The sequence below is a fragment of the Bactrocera neohumeralis genome, unplaced genomic scaffold (genome assembly GCF_024586455.1).
Source record: "Bactrocera neohumeralis isolate Rockhampton unplaced genomic scaffold, APGP_CSIRO_Bneo_wtdbg2-racon-allhic-juicebox.fasta_v2 cluster11, whole genome shotgun sequence".
Classification (NCBI taxonomy): domain Eukaryota; kingdom Metazoa; phylum Arthropoda; class Insecta; order Diptera; family Tephritidae; genus Bactrocera; species Bactrocera neohumeralis.
In genome coordinates, this window is record NW_026089624.1 from 14,168,844 (window position 1) to 14,195,902 (window position 27,059).

Below are 27,059 nucleotides of genomic sequence, written 5' to 3' on the forward strand. Positions count from 1 at the left end.
CTTTCTTCGAGCAATCGACAAATTATATGGGCTCCATCGTGAACAACGATCTGGCAATATTAGTTAGCGTATAAACAGCACCAATTGCCTCCGGAACTACAACCGTTTGATATTCATCTTGGAGTGATCTTCGACTTAGATTGAATTCACCACACCATCGAAAAAGTTTTTGATGTAACCTCATCGCCGAGATTTTAATTAAGTTCGAATATGCCCTGTTGATGAGATAATCCACGTCTAAAGTTGTGAACGTTAATCGAGCGAAAGTTTCGTGATTTTTATTCCATTTTTTGGTCGAGATGAATTTTTCAAGTTACTTTAAACAACAAAAATTACGCTGGTATAAACAAAATGTCCTGAGAATGTATGGCATCTAAAATGTCAAACTTTACGATATAGTTGTCAATTGCCAAATTGAAACACTAGAGTTGTTTGTGTGAAATTGCTTCTACTAAAATTAAAAATATTTTTCACGAACGCTAAAACCAAATAGAATCGACGATAAAATGCTAGAATTACTCTACACCAGTGGTTTCCAAACTTATTTTGAGAATAAATATTTTTTTAGCGCCCCCATTTTTTCACCTATTTAAAATCCCCTATAACTTCAAATTAATTATTTTGACCTATATATGTATATTAACGGAGAATTCTAAACGAAACTTTTACTATAACCAGCAACTTGAAACCTGAGCGGTGTAGGTAACATACAACGGCGCTTAGGTCTCAAGTTAACTCATACGGGCTCCACCTGCCAATAAGAATGATTATTGAAACACAACTTTATAGTATTAAAACAGAAAATATTTTATTAAAAATAAAACTAAAATAATCGATCCATATATAAAAACTAATGTGAAGGATGAATCTGATGCTGTTTAATAATAAGTTTGTTAATATCAGGTTCCAATTTACTCAAGAACAGTCGCAAGTCGCCACGTTCGGTAACATGCAAACGATTTCTATTTTTAGTAAGCAGTGTTGTCACAGCACTAAATCCACGTTCACACAAATATGACGATGGGAATGCTATCAAGAGTCGTTGAACGATTGACCACAATCCAGGGTACAATTGCGTGATCGGTTTTTGTAGCCAAAATTCTTGGTAACCATTTTTGAACTTGATTTTTATTTCCTCGTTTGTTGTCAATTCTATAAGTTCTTCTTCCAGCTGAGGTGACATTGCTTCGGTGAAGTCAATGTGGACGTTTTCCAAATGTTGACAGTAGGCAAACAATTCGTCTTTACTGTATGATACTGATAAATTCGGAAAATTGTGAAACTCACGTCTGCTCAGATTCTTTTTGTGTAGAAGCAGTTTGGCTCCGAAAGCAGCAACGACGTTTTTTGTTTTAATTAAATTTAGTTTATCGCCTTGCAGTTGGAGATTAATGTCGTTGAACAATTTATACAGGTGTGTCATGTAAGCTATATCATTCTTTGATGTTATGAGCTTGTCTTGAAATTCTGTATCTTTAGTTTCCAAGAACTCTATAACAGAGTCAAACAAGTTGGGTTGTAGAATCGAGCCTCTTGATAGCCAACGAACTTCAGTATGAAACAACAAACGATTGAAATCCTCGTCATTAGTAACACAAAGCTGATGAAATAATCTATCATTCAAAGAGCTGTTGCGGATTTTATTGACTGCTTTGATGACATATTGCAGTGATTGAAATAGTTTTTCTCTTAAGTTTCTAGCAACTAAATGTTGTCCATGAATAACGCAATGTACACCAAGGACATCTGGAATTTTATTTTTTATATGCGCTATTAAGCCTTTATGGCACCCTATCATAGCCGGAGCGCCATCTGTAGCAATTGAAATAATATTTTTCAAAGGAATCTCTTTCTCATCGCAAAACTTTTCCAAAATATTGAATATGGTTTCGCCTTTTGTATCGGTCTCTAAATTTCTAGCAAATGATAGTTCTTCACATATTTTCTCATCTTTAATAAACCTCACGTAAGACAACAACAATGCTTCATTAATTGGTAAAGTGGACTCATCGAGCTGAATTGAGATTGGCTTGTCCTCAGGTGATCGCACAATGATTCTTCAATGTTTTCAGCCATTTCATCAATTCGTCTTTGCACAGAATTATTACTCAAAGAAATTTTTCGGATAATATCTGCGGCCGGTTTATGAAGCACGGTAGTTATTACTTCATTTATTGCTGGCAATATTAACTCTTCTGCGATGTTATGTGGTTTGCCTTTTTGAGCAATTAACAAAGAGATATTGAACGAAGCTCGAAGTCCGTCGTCATTTTGCTTAGCAGCCGCCGAAAATAGTTTTGCTACACTTGGCTGAGTATTATGCTTCTTCTCTAGGTCTTGAAAATATGCTACATTATTGTCTCTCTTATCTGGATGCATTTTATTCAAATGATCTTGCAATCTTGAAGGCTTCATTGCTTCATTCGAATATATTTTTAGACATAGAAAACACAAAGGCGAGGATGGGTTTGTGGGATTTTCAATGAATCCGAATTTAATGTATTCCGCACAGTATTGCCGTCTCTTCTTTTTTACTTCCGACATTGTTTTGCTTTGAGAAATACGTTTAACTTCGCGAGTAGTGTAAAGGAAGCGTAAGTAATGCTCATCTATTGCGCGCAAAACCACAAATGAATATAAAATAAATATTACATTGTTTATATAGGAATGCTTAAGCACAATTATTGTATAGTAGTCCAAAAATATGAATTCTTATCTTCCTAGAAATACATTTGTAAAAAAAGGATCTTTCTCCTTTTCGTATTATCTTATTTTTCCCAGAAATACATTTGTAAAAACAGGATCTTTCTCCTTTTCTTATTATCTTATTTTTCCCAGATATACATTTGTAAGAAAGGATGAAGATCCTTTTTTTATTTTCCACATAAAAGAGTTAAGGAGTTCAAAAGCTCAAAACGTGCGCTACATCAGCTACCTACCCGACGTCAATTCGCAAGTGATAAAATAAATTATTCAAGAGCTCAAAGCATGCGCTACATCAGGTCGAACCTACCTATCCAACACCTTTGCGCAAATGATTATATTATGATAGCAAATGCCCAAATATAGATTTGGCAATGGCAATAGCAATACGTTTGACAGTTAGTATTCTATAAACTCTATCCTGTCGAGATGCCCCGTTATGAAACGGAGCGACCGATTGACATGATTTTCATTTTTTCTATATTCAATAAAATAGGACAGATATATGAACTACGCGGAGAGAAATATAGAACCGAGTTTGAGCAATCTTTTAATTCATATTAGTTGATGTTCACAAGTTGTTGTTGAGAGTCGAGAGCTCATGTAGTCGTTGTCGAAGAGGCCTCCTAGCTAAATAAAATTACAAATAACCCCCCAGGCCTCTACACAACGCCCCCATTTTCTTTCTAGGTCTCTTACCGCCCCCCTTGACACCTGCAGCGCCCACAAGGGGGCGTTATCGCCCACATTGGGAAACACTGCTCTAGACAGTGAAATTCGTAGCTTCCAAAATGTTAAGAGTAGCTATGTTTTGATAACAATAGGGGCCTCCGGATTGCGCAACAAGCACAGATGTATTTAGAGTGTTGATTAGTAAAGAGCATTAAGCATAAAAGCAGACTCAAGTAACGAGTAAAAAGCGTTAAATTGTTATAATAACAAATATAGATAAGTGTATATGCATTAAATTGGGACTTTTATTTCACAATCCAGACTATTTTTCGAGAAATCCGTTGAAATATTTTGCTCAATTCTGACCCATAAATTTGTGATGTATGGCGATAATTATGCAGTTTTCAGTTTAGTTTTGGAATTTGGAACATTTCGGACAGAGTTTTTAGAATTCGAAAAGGTATTATTTCAATGTATTTTAATTTATGTTCTTTATATTGTGTCTTTTTTTTCAATTTTCCTCCTTTTTTATTTTAAAACTGAAGCTATGAAAATATATAGTATAACGCACATTTGCAATCAAAACACATATTAACACGAGAAACGACTACTTGGAATAATTTTTGGTTAGTTTTATTGTGTAGTAATTAGCACAATGTTGACTTATACAAGTCTTGATTTGCACAATGATTTTGTGTTGTACAAGGATAAAAGATATCTTACATCAATATATATCATTTAGAGTGAACCGGAAGTTTAAAAATTCTATATTAGGTATACTACTGTTGAAAGGTGAATTTATAATTTATACTTCGCGCGTTTTTCGAATTGGTAAATTTTTTTTCTGTAAGTTGGTAGTACTGTTAGTGACATCTATGTTAACTTTCACGTCAAATATTCATTAGTAGTTGAGATACGCGTCGTTTTTTGAGACTCTAAAAGTGAACTTTTCAATTTTACTATGTCTGAATTTATTGAACAAAGAAGTGCAATAATGCACCATCTCATACTGCATTGGTTATTCGTGATCATTTCGCCACATTTTCAACCAATATCGTGTCGCAACCATCGCATTAGGCTGTTTTGCCATCGTGTAACTTCGGGCTATTCAGCAAATTCACATGACCACTCCGACGATATAAAAGCTGAATCGAAGAAGGCTCTGATAGATATCACGACGGAGGATTTTTCCAAGTTCTATGATGAGTGGAAAATTGTTGACATAAGTGTATTGCAGCGGGAGGGGATTACTTTGAATAAGATGAAATGGACAAAATTCACCTTTGAATTTGATCACAGTAGTGTAGAAGATATGGGTAGTAGTTATTAAACCTATTTTATCTGCTTTTCGCACTGCTTAATAATATTAACAGAAAAAGATGATACTTGTGTTTCAATAAGGTGCCTCACATACCATCACCAGTAAAGCAGTAAAGTGAATGAGATATTTGAAAATTTTGATAATAATTATATGGAGCTTGGGTACAACGATACATGGACCAATAAAGTTTACATACACCTAGTTCTATTAAATTTCGACACGTTTATTTGTTTCAAAATGGATAAATTTTGTGGTTTTTTTCTATCCATTTCATGATATGTATATTTAGCATTAAATATAGCATATCAAAATATTTTTTTTTTTTACACAAATAAAAAAAATTTAAGTTAAAGCTTAAAATGAGCATAATTTATATCAAAAAAGTTTACGTACACTTATGATTGTTTATATAAATCAAAAGTAATTACAATACTTTTAACGGGTTTTGGCCTACATTTTGTTGCTATTAGTGTCCCTAGACATCGTTGTATGCTCCCCACTCAATTTCTAGTATTATTTCCGGATGTTTTGACCCATTAAGTCCATGATCCAGCTTTTTGGCCTTATTTTGATGAAATTCGATGTTTTCGAATACGGTTTTCCAAAAAGTTCCAGATATTTTGAATAGGATTAATGTCTAGCGATTGCGGGACCTATGGAGTTATTTTTATTTCCATAACAACCATTCACGTACAAGATAAGTTGTGTGTTTTGGGTCGTTATCCTGTGGTAAATAGAAATGGCTGCTATTAACAGCCGATTTAAGCACACTTAAAATTTAAATCTTTTTCTTAAAATGCTCAGATACATATGCTTATACATTTTTGAAATGTACACAAAAAAATAAATCCCCAAACAGTAAGGAATTTGTTGAAGAGTGCTGGTTATCATAGACGAGTCGCGCGTCGTCAGCCATACATATATAAGGTTAATAAAAAGAAAATGTCGGCGTTTGCTAAACAATATTTAAACAAACCGTATTGGTTTTGGGAAAACATTGTGTTCACCGACGATTCAAAATTTAATAAATTTGGTTCGAATAGATCACGAAAAGTGTGGAGAAAGATCAATGAAGAGTCGCAAGGACAAAATGTATTGCCAATGGTAGAGCACTGTGGGGGTAATGTTATGGTTTGCGGGTGTATGGTTGCATCTAGAGTTGGACATTTGGACTTTATTAGTGAAAACATGGATAAGCATATGTATCTGAACATTTTAGGAAAAAAATTTAAATTTTAAGTGTGCTTAAATCGGCTGTTAATAGCAGCAAAACCAATTTCCAACAGGATACCGACCCAAAATACATGTCTTATCTTGTACATGAATGGTTGTTATGGAAATAAAAATAACTCCATAGGTCCCGCAATCACTAGACATTAATCCTATTCAAAATATCTGGAACTTTTTGGAAAACCGTATTCGAAAACATCGAATTTCATCAAAATAAGGCCAAAAAGCTGGATCATGGACTTAGTGGGTCAAAATATCCGGAAATAATTCTAGAATTTGAGTGAGGAGCATACAACGATGTCTAGGGACAGTAATAGCAACAAAATGTAGGCCAAAAACCGTTAAAAGTATTGTAATTACTTTTGTTTTATGTAAACAATCATAAGTGTACGTAAACTTTTTTGATATAAATTATGCTCATTTTAAGCTTTAACTTTAATTTTTTTTATTTGTGTAAAAAAAAAAAATATTTTGATATGCTATGTTTAATGTTAAATATACATATCTTGAAATGGATAGAAAAAAACCACAAAATTTATTAATTTTGAAACAAATAAACGTGTCGGAATTTAATGGAATTAGGTGTATGTAAACTTTATTGGTCCACCTTCGGGAGAAGAAGACTTCTGAGGTGGCGGAGGTACTGCCGCGGAATAAAGGGCAGAGGAAGTAGTGCCACCCATGTGAAGTACCGTGAAAGCAAATCCGCTGCACTAGCGCGAGATAACATTCCTTATCATACTCAACAACCCAAATATATCAACAAATCCTTATCAGCTGTAAACATAAAAACATGTATCATACATATAATAAAGTAGTTATCAGTAACAGATAGGAACTTATCCAAATATAATTATCAGCTTAAAATAATAACACAACAGAACAACATGAATATTCTGTCGATAGTACAAATAGTTGTAAGCAAACATAATGTCTTTTAGGCTTAGTATTGCCATCAAACGTGAAGGTGGAGATATTAAACTCAGGAGCTAGATAAAAATAATAAGCACAATAGTATTATTATTTAACTGGGGGCTCAACCGAGATCCCAAATCAACTTGCTTTCCAGCCAGTCTTTGAAATATAAGACTTAAAAAACCAAAATCCACGGTCTTAAAGAAAGACACAGCAGGTTCCTGAAAAATTGCAACAAAAACAGAATTCTGAGGAACCACTAAAAACTGGAGCACATCAAGAACTTCCGAAAGAAAAAAGGGCAAAAATTAGTAGTAGAAAATCAGGAGCAATTACGATGACATCAGAAATGGCACAACTACGTGCAAGTTATGTATATTAAAACATCCGATTCCAAATAGTGGTCAAAACTTAATGCTTTATTGTAATTTTAGTTCGAGAGAATCGTAACAGTTATTGTAATAAGAATAAATAGCTTAAAGAAAATAGGAAAATGTTGTCGGCAGCTTCAGTGTAACAAAATATACAAGGTTTATAAACATAATTTTTGTAGACATGTTTACATACATAAATAATTCGCACACAACGACGTACTAGCTCAAACTTTGCAGCAGCAAAGCACTGAGATGCAGAATCGATTGTCAGCAATTGAATCAAGCCATTCGTTTAAAGGAGTATCGACAGTTGATCAACACGAAGCAATATACGCTTGCACATTAACGACTATTTTATTCCATAATAAATAGATTAGATTACACGTTTGCGGACCAAAGGCCACTATACGTCCTTTCAGAGGAAATGAAAAAGATCGTACAAGGAAGGAAAACCTTAGCCGATTCCACAGGGAAGTGAGCAAAGCGCTTAATTTGGCATTATCAAAAATTGAGATGTCCGAAAACCAAAACAGTGGTTCTATGAAAGACTATGCAAACCAAGAAGCAGTAAGGACCTTCATCGTAGGGTTAAATAGCAAATATACAAATGGGACATTGTATAGTCATAACCGTAAAGATTTGGAAACAGCTTACGCAGTAGCTAGCTGGTAGTATTATTTACCACGACAATGTGAATCGCCAATTCGAGGTACATTCTAATCAGCTAAGGGGAACGAGCAACAACGATTCCATCAACCTGATGATAAAAGGAAATATAATCCTCGCTTCAACGAAGGCCAAGTTTATTCACGTCAGAACACAGAGGAATTATCAACCGCAAAAACGACACGCACCAGAACCAATGGAAGTGGACAGTTCGCAGCAGTACCAGAGGCCAACATATTACTTCAATCAACCAAGGAATCCGCCTCACCAACAAAATCCATTCAAAAGAGACAGGAACGTCTCGCCGCAAAACTTCAATCAACCAAAAATGCAGCGCATCAATCAAACAGTACAAGCAAACTACGATGGTCATTTTGAGACACGGAGTACTTTTTTAGCTTGCCTTGTATCGAAACAAAATGTGGATTAACCGGCACACCCGTTACTATTTTAGTGAACACAAGGTCAACTAATAATTGCATTAGCAACAAATGTGAAATCGGTAAGTCAATACAAATTATTCCTTTTAAAACAAAAACTTTACATGGCTTTTCGGTCATTAATTCAAAAAAAGTGATTGGGACATATGGATATGATTTAGTATATTATGAAGAAGATAAGCTAAATGAATTCGATATGATATTAGGAGAACAGGGACTTAGAACTCTTAAAGCAGAAGTGAATTTATTTGATTATAGTTTAAAGTACCAGAAGGAAGTGACCCATAACGTAGAACAAAAAATTAATTTTACTATCAATAACCCTCAATACGAAGAAGACATTAGAAAACTATTGCAAAAAAACGTTCAAATAAGTGAAACTCTTCCTTTCAGTACAACTATTCAGGCGACAATTAGGACCCAGACAGAGGAGCCAATATGGACAAAACAATATCCATATCCCATTGCGGATAACGACTTTGTGAATAAAGAAATTAGCGAGTTATTACAAAATGGAATTATTGAACCAAGTAAAAGCCCATATAATTCACCCATATGGACTGTTCCAAAAAAAGGCACTGACGAACAAGGTAAGCCAAAAAGGAGAATGGTAGTTGTTTTCAAAAAAATTAATGCTTAGACAATCACAGATAGATATCCAATACCTGATGTAAATATGACTATCCAAAATTTAGGAAATGCAAAAGTATTTTCAACTATAGATTTAGAATCAGGATTCTATCAAATTTTAATAAAGGAATCTGATAAAGAAAAGACCGCTTTTGCAGTCAATGGAGCAAAGTATGAATTGGTTAGGAAGCCGTTTGGGTTGAAAAACGCACCTTTAATCTTTCAACGATGCGTAGACGATATCTTACAAGTATATATTGGTAAAATTGCATATGTATATATAGACGATGTATTAATATTCTTTTCCTCACCCGAAGAACATATTGAACACGTTTCAACTATAATAAATGCACTACATAAAGCCAATATGAAAATTTCAGACGAAAAGTCACATTTTTTTCAAGACTCAGTGGAGTATCTTGGCCACATCATTAAGCATAATAGGATTACTATGGATCCAAACAAGATTGAAACAATAAAAAATTTCCCAGTTCCAAAAACGCTTAAAGAACTAAGGTCATTTTTAGGATTAGCTAGTTATTATAGAAAATTTATTAGGGATTTTGCATCTACCACTAAACCCTTAACTATTCATTTAAGAGGAGATCAAGGAATGATAAGAAAAAATCAGAGCTCCAAAGTAGACATAAAATTAGACGAGGCAGCACTGGATGCACTACAAAAAATAAAAATAGCACTTCAAGAACAAACAGAATTCTTTCAACCAGATTTCTCAAAACCATTTGATTTAACTACTGATGCAAGTAATTTTGCTATTGTGGCAGTCCTATCTCAAAATAAACAACCAATTGCCTTCATTTCAGGAACATTATATGACACTGAACAGAAATATAGCACAAATGAAAAAGAATTATTAGCCATAGTTTGGTCACTTCAAAAGTTACGAAACTATCTACAATGTAGATTCTACATATATGGGGTAGCAAATTTAACTATTTACACAGACCATCAGTCCCTCATATATTCAATATCAGACAAGAATCCGAATACGAAATTAAAAAGATGGAAAAATTTAATTGAAGAATATGGAGCAAAATTTGTTTATAAACCAGGACACCAAAATGTTGTAGCAGACGCTTTTTCAAGACAACAAATAAGTACGATTACTGATTGTTCTCAACATTCGGCAGAAAGTTCACCTGTAGAACATTTCAAAAGAGTGAAACAACCATTGAATTCATTTAGAAATCAAATTGTACCTATTTATGATCCAGCCAACGTAGGCGTATCAACGAAAACAATTTTTCCACATAGAGTACGTCATACAATCCACTACAAAAATAGAAATAAAAACAGGCTGAAATTACTTAATTGAAAACAATAACAAACAAAGGAAGATTAACCCTCAGTTTGAAAAATTATTAGAAAAATTAGATCCGAAATCTGTCGTAGAAGAATTTGTAATCAAAGAAGTTTACAAAGAGTTAGAGACAATTACAAATACATTTAATTTTGCTAGAAATGGAAATTTTTACTCTGGAACTTTAAACTTGAACAATATTCACGAATTGATTTCAAATTAAATAACTTGATATTTGGCAACTCTGTGTGTGTTAGCATGGTTTTTTTTTCGCTCGTGATATTTTATTATTATTAAAATAATTTTTTGTAAATTAATTAACTCTGACTGACTAAATTAATAGAGTAAAATATCGTGTTGTGTATACATACAATTTTTAATCAATCTGATTATCAACATGCCACCTAAAAAGTTAATTGTAAACAACACATGTGGTAGCTGTTCTGAAAACGTGAGAAAAAACACCAAAGGATTGAGATGCTCTCTGTGCCAGAAGTGGTTTCATTCCAGATGTCTGAACCTCAGTAATGCTGAATTTGACGCAATAGCAACAAACATCAACGTAAATCGTATCTTATGGAGGTGTCTGGAATGCAATGATTTGGAGGTTAGTGTAAGACATTCTGATGACTCGGAGGATGAAAGTGAGAATGACAACGTTGATAGACTTGAAAAAGTCCTAAATAAACAATTTGAAGAATTTTCCAAAAAATTTAATGACAATCTTGAAAACTTTAAATCATCTATTAGTGAAAGTATCACCGGGTTAAAAAAAGAAGTTAAAGCGCTCGCCAAGCAACATGCCATCACCGATAAAAAATGCACGAGTCTGAGTGACCGTATCACAACTATTGAAAAGAATTTATGCTCCTACAAAATCTCATCATCATCACCATCTTCTCCTGAAGACATCATAAAAGAAATTAATGATCGTAAGAAGCGTGAGTCAAACGTCATCGCTCTTGGAATTTCAGAGTCAACCAAAGCTACTGGCATCGACCGACTGGAAGATGATAAAGTATCACTCTCATCTGTATTATCGGATGAATTATCTGCTAAATTAACTGGATTCAAAATCCGAAGACTTGGACGTCAGACACCTAACCGTACACGTCCTCTGCTTATAGAGACCCAGTCAGTTGCTGATGCCAGAGAAATCTTTAAACTAAACCAGAGTGAGAGCTCTCAGGTTAGATTCAAACCAGACCTAACCCCTGCACAACAGACTCACCTTAATGATTTACGCTCTAAATTAAACACTCTCAACAAGAATGGTGACACAAGTAAAACCATCAAGTATATCCATGGCATACCGCAGATAGTTAACAAAAATTTTCGCCCGCTCAGTGAAAAGGAAGAAACCCGAAGCTCTTCAAATGTACTATCAAAACACGCGGGGGCTCCGAACAAAACTAAATAAATTTTTCACAGCGTCTGCCGTCAGTAATATCGACCTCATTTGTATTACTGAATCATGGCTACACCCATCGATTCACGATGGCGAACTAATCGACAGCACTTACACAATTTTTAGGCACGATAGGGATCCAGTTTTGTCCGGTCTAGAACGAGGTGGTGGAGTATTCATCGCAGTCAAACGCCACTTTCAAGCGGAACTAATACAAATTGATCAACATAACCTAGAGCTCGTCTTTGTCAACGTAAAAGGTGCTCCCCATGATATCATTGTTGGCTGTGTCTACATGCCACCTCTCTCAAACTTTGATTCCTATACTAATCTACTCACTCTGCTCTCTTTTATAAATGATAAATTTAAAAATGCTAAACTATTACTTGTAGGCGACTTCAATTTGCCTAGTAGTGTCCCCCGTGCGGACTGTGAAAGTATTCTCCAAGATGGTTTAGCCTTACTTGATTGCACTCAAGTAAACAACACAAGCAACTGTGACAACACTTTTCTGGATCTCTGTTACAGCAATATTGAAACTAGTGTTGATAAAACCCTATCATTTGTTGAAGAGGACAAATATCATCCGGCTCTCTCTATCAGTCTTAATTTTCGACCTAATCTTACATCACCGAGTTCACCTACATACTCCTTTAAGAAAGCCGATTATCATAATCTCAACGTTTTTTATCACCAGGTTAACTGGGTAGGAATGTATGAAACAGACACTATCGACAATGCAATTGCTTGGTTTTATAACAAGCTAGAGGAAGGCATCACCCTATATGTGCCTGTACATAAGAATTATGTCAGTAATTACCCCAATTGGTTCTCTTTTGAGCTTATCAACAGAATTAAGCTCAAAAATGCGGCTCACTCACAATACAAGAACTCTAATAATCAACGAGATTACGCTCGCTTCAGCATGTTAAGGCGTGAGTGCAAAACTTTAAGTATTGAATGCTACAGAAAATATGTTGACAAAATAGAGAACATGGTTCAGTCTGACACAAGTGCGTTCTGGAAGTTCATCAAGGATAAGAAGTACAATAGTGTGAACATTCCATCCGAAATGTCATGGCTTGATCAATCTGCCTCCACTGGTGAATCAATCAGTAACCTGTTTGCCTCATACTTTAAAACAACATTCACTGACGATAACAATAATGATCGAATTGACAAAAATACAGTGATCAATGGCCCAAAAACCAACATCGATCATCTGGAAATCAAATGCGAAGATGTTCTCAATCAATTACTCAAACTGAACCCTAACAAAGGCGCTGGACCTGACGGTATACCTAATGTTTTCCTTAGAAACTGCGCTACTGTGCTCTATGAGCCTATCACTCACATATTCAATAGATCTTTGCAGCTTGGCACCTTCCCTAGCGCATGGAAGCTGTCGTATGTCAGTCCAATCTTCAAAAGTGGCCAGAGAACTGATGTTTCCAACTACAGGCCTATATGCATTCAATCAGCGTTGGCAAAACTATTTGAAAAGCTGGTCCTCACTCAACTTACTGCTGCCTTTAAAGATATCATCACGACAAGACAGCACGGATTCACAGGTGGCAGATCAACCACGTCCAATCTTTTTTCATACACTAATTTCCTACTCAACACTTTGAATGATGGTCTCAAAGTTCACTCCATATATACTGACTTTAGCAAAGCCTTTGATCGTGTAAATCACAGAATTCTTGTTTCTAAGCTTCAAGTCTACGGAGTCGACGGCTGTGCCTTGGATTGGTTATATTCCTACCTGGTAAACAGATCCCTGCAAGTTAGAGTTGATGGATACTTGTCTGAGGAATATAAAGTTACATCTGGAGTGCCACAGGGATCCCACTTAGGACCTCTGCTTTTCAACATCTTTGTCAACGATATTGACAAAAATCTCCTGTCAGAATACCTGCTCTACGCGGATGACCTAAAGATCTACAGAACCATCAAAAATGAGATTGATGTCCAGCTGCTTCAAGATGACATTGACAAACTCTCGGACTGGTGTACTAAAAACAAACTTGACCTTAACGCAAATAAATGCGCGGTAGTCTCGTACTCGTGCTCTCACAGCAATATTGCCACTAGTTATAATCTAAACGGTCACAACCTGCAAGAAGTTCCCGACATAAAAGACCTGGGCATCATCATAGACAACAAACTCACTTACTCGAAGCATATAGACAACATCACACTCCAAGCTTTCAAGGTTCTTGGATTAATCACGAGAACAGGCAAAGAGTTTCGCAATCCCTACACATTGATATGTCTATATCGCCAACTGGTTCTACCCATACTTGAGTACGGCACTGTAGTCTGGTCTCCTCACACTGATGTCTCAATCAACAGATTGGAGAAGGTCCAAAATAAATTCTGCAAGTCTCTATCCTTTCATACAACCTTGAGGTCGCAGGTACTCTCCACTGACGATATTCGTTCACGCTATAAAATCAACAGCCTAGCTATACGTCGTCAAGTTGCTGACATAGTCTTTTACTTTAAGGTTGCTAACAACCTAATTGATGCCCCAGAGATTCTTGGTAGTTTTGAGTTTGCTCCTACGGCATTCTCGCTGAGACATTCACGGAAACTTAAAACAATAAAGACACAGAAAAACTACGTCTTCCACGGACCTCACAACAGGATTGCTAACCATGTAAATTCACTTCACCAGAACATCGATTTCTATGGAGGCTCCCTCAGTTCATTCATCTATAATATAAAGAACATACTCCTTCCATACCATTAATTTGATCACTGTAATACAATTGCCCATATTATTATATATATTTTTTTTCTCTTTATTCTTTTACTTATAAAAGTAACTGTTGTATATTGCCGATTGGCGTTAATTTGTTAAATAAAATAAAATAAATAAAAATTTAATTCCGTTAGCCTACAAACGTGGAAAATTACAAAATAAAAGAAAAATAGCAAAATGTGAAAATAAATTTATAAGAGTATCTAAGTGTAAAAATAATGTAGGAATACATATTTGTAAACAAGAATTGCAAGATAATTGTACCATCCCTTTACTAAATAAGGACAAAGCATAGCGTAATATTGTTAAAGAAAACAATGTGCCATTATTAATATTAGATCACGGAAATATTATTATTGACGGAAGCCATATATGGAACAGCCAAAATATTACAGGCACAAAATTAATTCAGTTTAATATTAGCACTACTTCAGATAATAAGATATATTTTCATTCACCGTCGAACTGTCATCGTAACCGGTTGCTTTTCGCTCTGTGCTTATTGAGTTTGTTAAAACGGTATAACGGTTTGTTCTGCGTTTATATTACGCTCGTGCTTTGTTTGTGAATTAATTTTTTATCGTTTTATATCTTTTCAATCACTTAATTTCTTAATTTGTTAAACTAAAATTCGCGTTTACTATGGCCCCTGGGGCCACCAAATTAGGGGATAATAGGTTTTCCCTATTATCTCCAATAATGAAAAAGAAAAGAAAAAAACCAAATCCGATCCCGTTAGACCAATTTCCAGAATTACCAGTCTCAAACACGGATGATCCAAAATTTTTGGTCATGTCATCGCTGGACGACAACAAGCCACTTAATTCGTTATCATGCTTCGCTACGTATAAAGGTATTCAAGCAATCAGTAAGGAAGTAAGTAAAGTTACTGAGCTACGTGATGGTAGCCTACTGCTCTTTGTAAATAACAACAAAACAGCTAGCAAATTTCTTTCTGCAAAAATTTTACCTGGCGGAGGTCATATCAATGTCAAGCTTCATAATACTTTGAATACGGTTAAAGGCACCATATACGCCCCATTCCTGAATAACTTATCAGAAGAAGATATTGTTGATGGTCTTAAGGAGCAGGGTGTTTCTGCTGTACATAAGTTTTCACGAATTGCTGACGGCTCCCGTAATCCTACGGGTGTAGTTTTATTAACTTTTGATAAATACAAACTTCCTGAAAGAATTGATGTTGCCTGGAGGAACCTCACTGTCCGTCCGTATTACCCTAATCCTATGCGTTGTAAGCAATGTCAATTAATTGGCCACACAGCAAAATACTGCCGTACTTCACCTTCTTGTGTCTCATGCAACCTCCCTTCCGATCATACCCCACCTACTGAATGTAAGAGAATAATGTGTGCAAATTGCTCGGGCGACCACCCGGCATCATCTAATACTTGCCCTAAATATCAACAGTCCAAAGAAATATTAAAAATTAAAACTATTTATAAATGTAGTATGCGTGAAGCTGTTACCAAGTATAAAATTCAATTTTCTCATACAACTTCTAATGCAAACTCTTTTGTCTCTATAGCTAAAATTTCTAACAATACTAATCAAATCAATAATGAAACAACACCTAATAACAAATCCAACAATCCTACCAAAACTAATCTAACAACAACTACAGACATCAATTCATCTAAACAATCCCTTCCAACCCATCCTACCTCCTCTTCTGTCACTTCTCCTTCCCCTCTCTTTTCCCCTTTATCCATCTCTGACTCTCCTCTCAATATCCTTTCCTCCTGTCCTATCACACCCTCCCCCACCCTCTCCTGCTCGCAAGATCCTCTTGCATTACCCAATTTTCCTTCTTACAATGAAGACATTTAGTTTAAATAAAATATTCGTAGCTTAACTTTTTTCTTTTATAAGTTTACATATGATATGATTACACTTCTTCAATGGAACATTAACGGTTATGTTATTAATTATATTAACTTAGAGTTACTTATGGGATTGTACAATCCATCTATTATCCTGTTGAATGAAACTCACCTATCTTATAATGCCTCAGCTTTTACCCCTAGGGCTTATGTGGGATATTTTATTAATCTCCCACATAACACCACCAACAAGCAGGGAGTTGCCATCCTAGTTAAAAGAAATCTACCTCACGTATTACTTCCCATACCCCTTTCAATTTTTTCTTCTGTAGCTATTGAGATCCTCGCCCCCTATAAAATTTCAATCATCTGTGCTTATTCCCCTCCTGATCAATCATTTTCTACTACTGAATTTTTAAATCTTATTCCTTCCGGTTCAAATCCTTTTATCTTGTGTGGTGACTTCAATGCTTGGAGTCCCCTTTGGGGCTCTGCTTCGGCTAACTCCAAGGGACGTAGCATTGAGGATGCCTTACTAAGATCCAACTGCATTGTTTTAAATGATGGTTCCCCCACCCATTTTTCCACTCACTCTACCTTCACTAATATTGATCTTTCCATATGTTCTGCCTCCCTCTCCTCAAAAATATCCTGGTGTTGTATTGATGATCTCCATGGCAGTGATCATTTTTCCATCCTTTCCAAAATATCTACTTCTCGCCCTCATTCATTTTTTAAGACCAGGATTCGGTTTAAAACTGATTCGGCTGATTGGGATAGGTTTGAAGAAACCTGTTTTTCGCATTCACGTTATTTCCCCTTTTCTTCCAATATAAATCAAGAGGCTTCTAGAATCCAAAAAATTATACGTTCTGCTTCTAACTATTCTTTTCCCCTTTCTTCTTCTAAACCAGTCAAGCTTGCTCCTCTTTGGTGGAATAATGAGCTTTCTGCACTAAGAAATCTGAAACAGATCGCATGGCATCAATTTAAACGTTTACGTTCTAGTGCAAACTTAATAGCTTACAAAAAATCCAATGCACTTTTTCGCCATAAAGCTAAGGCTGCTAAGGTTCATTGTTTCCAAGAATTTACGAATAATATCACTTCTTCTTCGGATTCTAGAAAAATCTGGACTGATATGAAAAGACTGGCTGGTTTATCACCTTCTTCTCCTATCACTTATTTAAATACTCCTCGGGGCACCCTACTATATCCCAAAGATATAGCCTTAGAGTTTGCCACCCACTTTTCCAATATTTCTTTGGACTCCAATTTCTCTTCTGATTTTTCCTCTAGTAAACTTTCTTCTCTTTGCTCTCCTTACCTTCCTCCTTCCACCTTATCTCAATCAGCTGAATATTTAGATGCCGATATATCTGAACTTGATTTTAATTTAGCCCTCTCGTCAGTCAAGGGCAAAACTCCTGGCATTGATAAAATCTCTTACCTTATCATCAAGCACCTTCCTCCATTCCTTATATCCCGTCTAGTCAAACTTTACAATAGTATTTTTCTCAGTGGCAACTACCCTGTCCTCTGGAAGACTAGCGCGATTATTCCTATTTTAAAACCTGGTAAACCTCCTGGTGTGGTCAGCAGTTATCGTCCCATTTCCCTTCTTCCTTGCCTTGGTAAATTGATTGAAAAGATTATTGCTACTAGACTCGCCTGGTATGCTCAATCTAATAATCTCATTTCGCACAACCAAGTTGCGTTCAAGAGGGGGCAGGGTACGTTGGATGCTCTCCTGCACCTTGATCACTTTATCTCTGATACTCTGTCCCACAAAAATCATGTTTCTATTCTTTCTTTAGATTTCCTAAAAGCATTTGACAGGATTGGGATTCATGTAGTGTTAAGACAGCTTAGTAGGTGGAGAGTGGGTTCTCGTATTTTTAACTTTGTCAAATCTTTCCTATCCAACCGTAAATTAAGTGTTATCATATCCAATGTTTCATCCTCTGTTCTACCATTAGATAATGGTACCCCACAAGGGTCACCGCTCTCGGTGATCCTATTTACTATTGCATTTGATGAAATCAGTACCATTCTATCAGATTTTGTTACTATCCGGCATCAGATTTATGCTGATGATTTAATTTTATTCTCAAAAACTTCAAATTTGACTTCAGTAACAACTACTTTCTCTGAAATTTTATTGCGTCTTTCTCGTTGGTCCTCTACTTCAGGCACATCAATATCTTTTCCTAAATCGAAACTTTTTCATATTTGTAAAAAACATCAATGTACTATCCCAACGCTCACATTTGATAATACAAACATTTTGTGTACAGATAGTATTAAGTTCCTTGGTATTGTATTAGACTCTAAGTATACATTTAAGAAACATTGTCAGTATATAAGAAAAATACTTTTTGTTAATTTAAATATTATTAAATACCTCTCATGTAAGCGCTCACTCATCGGCTCGGCTTTACTGGTCAACGTCACTAAAGCCCTCATCTCATCTGTAATTAATTATGGCTTGGAAATTTATGGACATCATTCTAAGAATCATCTAAAGATGCTTGCTGCGCCCTATCATTCTTCAGTTCGTTGTTCTCTTCGAGTGTTTCCAACATCGCCAATTAAAAACATACTGACGGAAGCTGGCCTACCTTCTCTAAAAGATGCAGTGGAAGATAGCTTAAATAAGCTTTATTCAAAACTCATACTCAGCACGAACTTTACTATAAAAAAGGACTTTCAATCATCACTTTGCAGAAAGAGGTCTCCTAAAATACCGTCTTCTATTTTTAAAAGTGCTTTGTTTGCTAAAACCAATGAGTTGCCGCTTAAAATATTGCTGCCTTGCAGTAAATATATTCCACCGTGGAAAGTAAATGAATCTTCTTTCATTAGTGATCTTACTTTTCTTCGCAAATCCATCACTCCAAGCACTGTGTATAAATCTCGATTTTTGGAATTATCTGCGCACTTCAAATCTTTTGGTTGGCAGTTTATATATACTGATGGCTCCAAATCGTCGCATACATCTTTTGCTGTAGTTGATGATAACCAACAAAGAATATCGTATGGTTTATTATTTCCATTTTGTTCAATTTTTACCGCTGAAGCTACGGGTATTCTCAAAGCTGTCCAGTATGCCCAACAAAACCTTGGTAAATTCATCATCTGTACAGATAGTCTATCGTGTTTTCAAGCTTTAAAAAACCGCAGTAACTACAATGACGTCATTATTGGCATTAGATCGCTGTTGTTTTCGTTAGCACATAGACTAAAAATAATGTGGATACCCGGTCACTCTGGAATCATTGGAAATACTTTTGCGGACTCGGTGGCTAAGGAGGTGTGCATCACTCACACAACTACATCTGCCTTGTTTGTTAAGAGTGATATAAAACGGCTTATTATTCAACAAAGATCCACTAAATTGGCGCTTGATTGGATGAATTAGAGACACCACTACTCTAAAATAAATTCAAATCGTATCAAACCATCCTTTCCGTCATCGCTTTCATCTAATTATATCATTCCATATATCAGACTTCGCATTGGCCACTCCATTATCACACACGCTCACATACTAAATGGCACTCAGATCAACCAATGCCCATTTTGTGATTCAGATTTAAATCTATTGCATCTTCTGCAACATTGTCCAGCACTTCAAACTCATAGACTGTCAAACTTCAATAATACTGATCCAATAATTTTATTGATGGATCCCTCAAGCAACAACATTTCGAAAATCTACAACTTTTTGAAAGACAGCGACCTTCTTCGACGCATATAACATAACCAGTCGGCCGATAGCCCATGATGCTAGTGCTGCGTATTTTCTTAAGTTTGTATAATAATTGTATTATTATGTAAGCTTTTATAAAATAAAATAAAATAAAAATATTAGAATCCAAATCGAATTATAAATTTTCTAAATACAAGAAATGTTAAAATACCTAATTCCTGTTGAGGAACGCCCTTTCCAATGTTTAAGCTATGCTATTCTTCTAATAATAATATTAGGATTATTTATATACGCCTCAGTAAAAGCATGTAAGTGTTACCAGATTAAACAAGAAGCCAAAAAACGCCGAGTTTTCGAGCAGGTATATGAAATGGAAGTACAGCGACTCCAAACACAGCGCCTTTGAAATGAGGTCATTTCATTTTAACAGAGGGGAGAGTTAAGGAAGATAACATTCCTTATCATACTCACGAACCCAAATACATCAACAAATCCTTATCGGCTGTAAACATAAAAACGTGTCTCATGACATATACACATAATAATGTATTGTAATTATCAGTAACAGATAAGAACTTATCCAAAAATATATATCAGCTTAAAATAAGAACACAACAGAACAACATGAATGTTCTGCCGATACTACAAATAGTTGTAAGCAAACCTAATGTCTTTTAGTCTTAGTATTACCACAAACCAAGAAGGTATATTGAACTCAATAAAGAATAATAATAAGCCCAAAACTATTATTATTTAACTGGGGGCTCAACCGAGATTGCAAATCAACTTGCTTTCCAGCCAGTCTGTGAAATATAACACTTAAAAAACCAAAATCCACGGTCTTAAAGAAAGACCCATCAGGTTCCTGAAAAATTGGAACAAAAACAAAATTCTAAGGCACCACTAAAAACTGGAGCACATCAAGAACTTCCGGAAGGAAAAAAGGGCAAAAATCCACTGCAGTCGTAGAAAATCAGAATCAGTTACGATAACATCAGAAATGGCACAACTACGCCCACACATCGACGTTCTAACTCAGCTCAGTTGCAGCAGCAAAGCATTGAGATGCAGAATCGACTATCAGCGATTGAATCAAGCCAATCGTTTAAAGGAGTACCGATGGTCGATCAACACGAAGCAATACGCTTGCACATAAACGACCCCATGGAAATTGACCTAGAATTATTCAAAGCACTTCCACGGTTCGATGGAAACAAAGATCAATATAGATCCTGGAGATCGCAAATATGGACCTTTATGGATGGTATAAAAGGATTCACCAACCACCCTAGATACTACAGTGCACTTGGTATAGTACGCACAAAAATAACAGGAGCAGCAGCAGATATTCTTACAAACCACAACACGAAGATGAATTTTTATTCCATAATAAATAGATTGGATTATACGTTTTGCGGACCAACGGCCACTATACGCCCTTTTAGAGGAAATGAAAAAGATCGTACAAAGAAGGAAACCCTTAGCCGAATTCCACAATGAAGTGAGCAAAGCGCTTAACTTGGCATTATCAAAAACTGAGATGTCCGAAAACCAAAACAGTGGTTCTATGAAAGACTATGCAAACCAGGAAGCAGTAAGGACCTTCATCGTATGGTTAAATAGCAAATATACAAGTGGGACATTGTATAGTCCTAACCCTAAATATTTTTAAACAGCTTACGCAGGAGCTAGTACTATTTACTACGACAATGTGAATCGCCAATTCGAGGTACATTCTAATCTGCCAAGGGGGAACGACCAACAACGATTCCATCAACCTGATGATAAAAGGAAATATAATCCTCGCTTCAACGAAGGCCAAGTTTATTCACATAGAGAGGACGGACAACATCATCAATACAGACCAAACGTCAGAACACAGAGGAATTATCAACCGCAACAACGACTTCCACCAGAACCAATGGAAGTGGACAGTTCGCAGCAGTACCAGAGGCCAACATATTACTTCAATCAACCAAGGAATCCGCCTCACCAACAAAATCCATTCAAAAGAGACAGGAACGTCTCGCCGCAAAACTTCAATCAACCAAAAATGCAGCGCATCAATCAAACAGTACAAGCAAACTACGATGGTCATTTTGAGACACGGAGTACTTTTTTAGCTTGCCTTGTATCGAAACAAAATGTGGATTAACCGGCACACCCGTTACTATTTTACTGAACACAGGGTCAACTAATAATTGCATTAGCAACAAATGTGAAATCGGTAAGTCAATACAAATTATTCCTTTTAAAACAAAAACTTTACATGGCTTTTCGGTCATTAATTCAAAAAAAGTGATTGGGACATATGGATATGATTTACCGTGCGATTCTGTAACTTGAGACAGTCTCAAGTCTCTAAATTTGAGATTTTAAGTTAGAGACAATTTTTGAGACTTGAGATGATATTGCTATTCTGTAAGTGACAGTCACAAAATCTATTACATTTCATTATTCAGAGATGTTTTTACACTTGAATGAAAATAAATATGTCGATAACAAATATTAAATTTTCTATAACATAGTCAAAAAACATAATTATCAATGAAAATAAAAATATATGTTGACTTTGTTTCATAATATTTACGAAATTTATGTAAAATTGATTTATTTTTAACCTTTTCGTGTTTGAGTTGCTTACAAAATATAAAGAAACGACAATCGATTATTATCTATGATGATCTCTATTCAGTATATTCAAAATGGCAGACAAGAGTTCTTTTTAGTTTTGTGACCTGCTAACTACCAGGTCTCAATATTTTGAGACTAACGCTAGAGACTGTTTAGTGAATAGTAACTAGTCTCAAATTGAGACTTTGCCTCAAAATGTCTCAAATAGAGACTAGAGACTGGTTACAGAATCCCGCTATTAGTATATTATGAAATAGATAAGCTAAATGAATTCGATATTATATTAGGAGAACAGGGACTTAGAAGGAAGTGACCCATAACGTAGAACAAAAAATTAATTTTACTATCAATAACCCTCAATACGAAGAAGACATTAGAAAACTATTGCAAAAAAACGTTCAACTAAGTGAAACTCTTCCTTTCACTACAACTATTCAGGCGACAATTAGGACCCAGACAGAGAAGCCAATATGGACAAAACAATATCCATATCCCATTGCGGATAACGACTTTGTGAATAAAGAAATTAGCGAGTTATTACAAAATGGAATTATTAAACCAAGTAAAAGCCCATATAATTCACCCATATGGACTGTTCCAAAAAAAGGCACTGACGAACAAGGTAAGCCAAAAAGGAGAATGGTAGTTGTTTTCAAAAAAATTAATGCTTAGACAATCACAGATAGATATTCAAGAACTGATGTAAATATGAATATAAATATATAAATTTAGGTAAAGCAAAAAAAATTTTAATAAAGGAATCCGATATAGAAAATACCGCTCTTGCAGTCTATGGAGCAAAGTATGTTTCATTATACAGTTATAGTTTTTTAGGATGCCGTTTGGGTTGAAAAACGAACCCTCAATCTTTCAACGATGCGTAGACGATATCTTGCGAGAATATATTGATAAATCCTCACCCGAAGAACATATTGAACACGTTTCAGCTATAATAAAAGCACTACATAAAGCCAATATGAAAATTTCAGGCGAAAAGTCACATTTTTTTCAAGACTCAGTCGAGTATCTTGGCCACATCATTAAGCATAATTTGATTACTGATAATTTGATTACAATAAAAAATTTCCCAGTTCCAAAAACGCTTAAAGAACTAAGGTCATTTTTAGGATTAGCTAGTTATTACAGAAAATTTATTAGGAATTTTGCATCTATCACTAAACCCTTAACTATTCATTTAAGACGAGATCAAGGAATGATAAGAAAAAATCAGAGCTCCAAAGTAGACATAAAATTAGACGAGGCAGCACTGCCAAACAAGATTGAAACAATAAAAATTTCCCAGTTCCAAAAACGCTTAAAGAACTAAGGTCATTTTTAGGATTAGCTAGCTATTACAGAAAATTTATTAGGAATTTTGCATCGATCACTAAACCCTTAACTATTCATTTAAGAGGAGATCAAGGAATGATAAGAAAAAATCAGAGCTCCGAAGTAGACATAAAATTAGACGAGGCAGCACTGGATGCACTACAAAAAATAAAAATAGCCCTTCAGGAACAAACAGAATACTTTCAACCAGATTTCTCGAAACCATTTGATTTAACTACTGATGCAAGTAATTTTGCTATTGTGGCAGTCCTATCTCAAAATAAACAACCAATTGCCTTCATTTCAGGAACATTATATGACACTGAACAGAAATATAGCACAAATGAAAAAGAATTATTAGCCATAGTTTGGTCACTTCAAAAGTTACGAAACTATCTATATGGGGTAGCAAATTTAACTATTTACACAGACCATCAGTCCCTCATATATTCAATATCAGACAAGAATCCGAATACGAAATTAAAAAGGTGGAAAAATTTAATTGAAGAATATGGAGCAAAACTTGTTTATAAACCAGGACACCAAAATGTTGTAGCAGACGCTTTATCTGATTGTTCTCAACATTCGGCAGAAAGTTCACTTGTAGAACATTTCAAAAGGGTGAAACAACCATTGAATTCGTTTAGAAATCAAATTGTACCTATTTATGATCCAGCCAACGTAGACGTATCAACGAAAACAATTTTTCCAAATAGAGTACGTCATACAATCTAGTACAAAAACAAGAATTATTTAATAGAAATAAAAACAGGCTTAAATTACTTAATTGAAAACAATAACAAACAAAGTAAGATTAACCCTCAGTTTGAAAAATTATTAGAAAAATTAGATCCGAAATCTGTCGTAGAAGAATTTGTAATCAGAGAAGTTTACAAAGAGTTAGAGACAATTACAAATACAATTAATTTTGCTAGAAATGGAAATTTTTACTCTAGAACTTTAAACTTGAACAATATCCTGTCATAAATATATTAGAATATTCGGATATCCACGTTTGTATGTACAGGAATGCGATAATCACAATATATAAATACCCTATCTTCTTCTTCTTCTTAATTGGCGTAGAAACCGCTTAAGCGATTATAGCCGAGTTAACAACAGCGCGCCAGTCGTTTCTTCTTTTCGCTACGTGGCGCCAATTGGATATTCCAAGCGAAGCCAGGTCTTACTCCACTTGGTCCTTCCAACGGAGTGGAGGTCTTCCTCTTCCTCTGCTTCCCCCGCGGGTACTGCGTCGAATACTTTTAGAGCTGGAGTGTTTTCGTCCATCCGGACAACATGAGCTAGCCAGCGTAGCCGCTGTCTTTTAATTCGCTGAACTATGTCGATGTCGTCGTATATCTCGTACAGCTCATCGTTCCATCGAATGCGGTATTCGCCGTGGCTAACGCGCAAAGAACCATAAATCTTTCGCAGAACTTTTCGCTCGAAAACTTGCAACGTCGACTCATCCGTTGTTGACATCGTCCAAGCCTCTGCACCATATAGCAGCACGGGAATTATGAGTGACTTATGGAGTTTGGTTTTTGTTTGTCGAGAGAGGACTTTGCTTCTCAATTGCCTACTCAGTCCGAAGTAGCACCTGTTGGCAAGAGTTATCCTGCGTTGGATTTCAAGGCTGACATTGTTGGTGGTGTTTACGCTGGTTCCAAGATAGACGAAATTATCGACAACTTCAAAGTTATGACTGTCAACAGTGACGTGAGTGCCAAGTCGCGAGCGCGACGACTGTTTGTTTGTTCACTGCCAGACCCATTTGTTTTGCTTCCTTGTCCAGTCTGGAGAAAGCAGAACTAACGGCGCGGGTGTTAAGACCGATGATATCAATATCATCGGCATACGCCAGCAGCTGTACACTCTTATAGAAGATGGTACCTTCTCTATTTAGTTCTGCGGCTCGAACTATTTGCTCCAGAAGCAGGTTGAAAACGTCGCACGATAAGGAATCGCCTTGTCTGAAACCTCGTTTGGTATCGAACGGCTCGGAGAGGTCCTTCCCGATCCTGACGGAGCTTTTGGTGTTGCTCAACGTCAGCTTACACAGCTGTATTAGTTTTGCGGGGATACCAAATTCAGACATCGCGGCATAAAGGCAGCTCCTTTTCGTGCTGTCGAAAGCAGCTTTGAAATCGACGAAGAGGTGGTGTGTGTCGATTCTCCTTTCACTGGTCTTTTCCAAGATTTGGCGTATGGTGAATATCTGGTCGGTTGTTGATTTTCCAGGTCTAAAGCCACACTGATAAGGTCCAATCAGTTTGTTGACGGTGGGCTTTAACCTTATATGCGATGTTGAGGAGGCTAATCCCACGGTAGTTGGCGCAGATTGTGGGGTCTCCTTTTTTATGGATTGGGCATAGCACACTTAAATTCCAATCGTTGAGCATGCCTTCGTCCGACCATATTTTACAAAGAAGATGATGCATGCTCCTTATCAGTTCTTCGCCGCCGTGTTTGAATAGCTCGGCCGGCAATCCGTCGGCCCCTGCCGCTTTGTTGTTCTTCATGCGGGCAATTGCTATTCGAACTTCTTCATGGTCGGGTAATGGAACGTCTGCTCCAACGTCATCGATTGGGGAATCGGGTTCTCCTTCTCCTGGTGTTGTGCGTTCACTGCCATTCAGCAGGCTGGAGAAGTGTTCCCTCCATAATTTAACTATGCTCTGGGCATCAGTGACTACATCACCTTTGGGGGTTCTACAAGAGTATGCTCCGGTCTTGAAACCTTCTGTAAGCCGCCACATTTCTTCGTAGAATTTTCGAGCGTTACCTCTGTCGGCCAGCTTATCAAACTCTTCGTACTCACGCATTTCGGCCTCTTTCTTCTTCTGCCTGCAAATGCGTCTCGCTTCCCTCTTCAACTCTCGGTATCTATCCCATCCCACACGTGTAGTGGTCGATCGTAACGTTGCGAGGTAGGCAGCCTGTTTTCTCTCCGCTGCGACACGGCACTCCTCGTCGTACTAGCTGTTCTTTTGCACTTTCCGAAAACCAATGGTTTCGGTTGCAGCTGTACGTAAGGAGTTTGAAATGCCGTCCCACAGTTCCCTTATCCCGGGTTGTTGACGAGTGCTCTCA

At 36.2% G+C, this 27,059-nt stretch overlaps 1 protein-coding gene across 4 annotated transcripts in view; it reads right to left on the reverse strand.

The window, feature by feature from the left end:
- LOC126766093 (transcription initiation factor TFIID subunit 3) overlaps nt 1-27,059 on the reverse strand; it is a 57,326-nt gene that overhangs the window by 16,322 nt on the left and 13,945 nt on the right. The window lies entirely within an intron of this gene.